The sequence below is a fragment of the Orycteropus afer genome, unplaced genomic scaffold, assembly GCF_000298275.1.
Source record: "Orycteropus afer afer isolate SDZICR_OR568_19922 unplaced genomic scaffold, OryAfe1.0 scaffold00120, whole genome shotgun sequence".
NCBI classification, from domain to species: domain Eukaryota; kingdom Metazoa; phylum Chordata; class Mammalia; order Tubulidentata; family Orycteropodidae; genus Orycteropus; species Orycteropus afer.
In genome coordinates, this window is record NW_006921707.1 from 3,426,253 (window position 1) to 3,428,937 (window position 2,685).

The window sequence follows — 2,685 nt, forward strand, 5'->3', positions numbered from 1 at the left end:
AATGCTGAAAGTACCTTGAATTGACAGAAGAACTAACAATACCTGTCCTGGAAGAAGTGTAGCCAGAATGCTCCTTGGAAGCGAGAAAGGCCAGACTTCATCTCACCTACTTTAGTTATATTGTCAAAAGGGACTATTCCCTGGAGAAGGATATTATGCTTGGTAAAGTGGAGGGTCAGCAAAAAAGAGGAAGGCCCTCAAGGAGATAGGTTGACCCAGGGGCTCTAACAATGTACTCAGGCATAGCAAGGATTGTGAAGTTGGTGCAGGACCAGGCAGTGTTTTGTTCTGTTACACATAGGGTTGCTATGAGTCAGAGCCAACTGACAGCACCTAACAACAAAAATGACATTGAGCACATCTTTTGCCATGTATTTTTTGGTTAAGTGCCTTTTTTGGTTAAGTGTCTATATCAGTCTTCTACCTGCCCCCCCTCCTTTTTTTTACTGCCCATGTTTAAATTGCATTGTTTTTCATTATTGAGTTTTTTATACATCCTGAATACAAGTCCTTTATCAGATACCTGATTTGAAAATATTTTTCCCCAGTCTGTGGCTTATCTTTCCATTCTTTGAACACTATATTTTGAAGAATAAATATTCTTAATTTTGGTAAAGCTGAACTTATCAATGTTTTTTCTTTTTTTTATTAGCTCATGCTTTGGGAGTTGTATCAACAAAATCTTTGCCTCACTCAAAGTCACACTGAATTTCTGCTTTGCTTCCTTCAGGAAGTTTTATTTTGAACAGATTTTATATTTAGGTCTATGATCTATGGTGAGTATATTTACATAATATATGCTGCAAGGTATGGATAGAAGTTCCTTTTTTTTTTTTTTTTTTGCATTTAGCTATTCAATTGTCTCAGCATCTATTATTGAAAAGACTATCCTTTCTCCTTTGAATTGCCTTTGCACTTTCGTCAAAAATCAATTGATAATATATGTATGAATCTATTTCTTGTCTCTATCTTGCTTCATTAGTTCATTTGTCCATCTTGATGTCAATCCTATACAGTCTTCATTAGTGTAGTTTTATAATAATTTCTGAAGGTAATGTTAAGTTCTCCATCTTTATTCTTTTTCTAACTCATTTTAGCTATTCAAGGTCCCTTGTATTTACACATAAATTTTAGAATTGGTTAGTTAATTTTGGAGAAAAAAAGCCAATGGTGCTAAGGTATTGATTGGGATTCTAATTAATTTATAGATCAATTTTGGGCAAATTTGGCATCATAACAATATTAAGTCTTTTGATTCATGAACTCAGTATATCTCTTCATTTATTTAAGTCTTCTTTAATTTTTCTTAGTAATGTTGTATCATTGATCTGTTTACAGATTTGGATTATTTTCAGTCATTTTCTGCTCCATCCCCTTTGGGAACTCCAAACACATGTATGTTAGGTTACTTGAAGTGGTTCTATTTTCATTTATGCTCTGTTCATTTTCTTCAAACTTTTTCTATGTTTCATAATGCTATGTATTCAAATTCACTAATCGTTTTGTTTTCTACAACATTAATTTGTTGATAATCCCAAATAAGGAAAAAAAATTGAAGTTGACAATGATTTCATTCTACTTGGATCAACAATCAACATCCATGGAAGCAGTCATCAAGATATCAAATGATATATTGCATTGGATAAAGCTCCTGCAAAAGACCTCAGAAGTTTTCAAAAACAAAGTTGTCACTTTGATGATTATAGTATACCTGACCCAAGCCATGGTTCTTTCAATCACTTCATATGTATACAAAAACTGGTCAATGCAAAAGGAAGATAAGAAGAATTGCTGGATTTTAACTATAAAGTTAACAAAGAATATTGAATACTGTATACCAGAGACTGCCAGAGAATGAACAAATCAGTTTTAGAGTACATGTCACCACAATGATCCTCAGAAGAGAAGATGGTAAGACTTCAGCTCACTTACCTTGGGCACATCATCAGGAAAGACCAATCACCGGAAACGGACATTATGGTTGGCAAAGAATCAGTGAAAATGAGGGAAACTTCAATAAGATGGATTGAAATGATATCCAAAGTAATAAACTCAAATCTAGCAATAATCATTAAGATGTTACAGGACCAGACAACATTTCATTCTGTTACGCATGAGGGTATTATGAGTTAGAGCCAACTTGACATTACCTAACAACAACAATTAATCCCATCTAAGTACATTTTTTTTTCATGGCAGTTGGATTTTTCATCCCTAGAAGTTTGATTTGGTTCTTCATAATATATTCTGTTTGTATTTAACACGGTAAATCAGTCCTCTAGCATCTTGACCATATGTGATGCAGTCATAACAACTGTTCTAATGTTTCTGTTTACCAATTTTATCATCTGTGTCATTTCTATGTTGGTTTCAATTGGTTTTTCTCATTTTGGGTCACATTTACATGCTTCATTATAATTTTTGATTGGCTGCCAGATATCGTAAATTTTATCTTGTCATGGGTTGAATATTTTTGTTTTCCCATAAATACATTGAGCTTTTTCTGGAACATAGTTGCTCTGGTTACCTAGTGCCACTCTGACAGGAATATACCACAAATGCTATGCTTGAACAAACAGGAGTTTATTCTCTTACAGTTTGGAGGCTTTAAGTCTGAGTTCAAAGTGCCAGGCTCTAGGGGCTGGGTGAAAGCCCCTCAATCTTGGGCTTCAGCTCTGCCTCCTG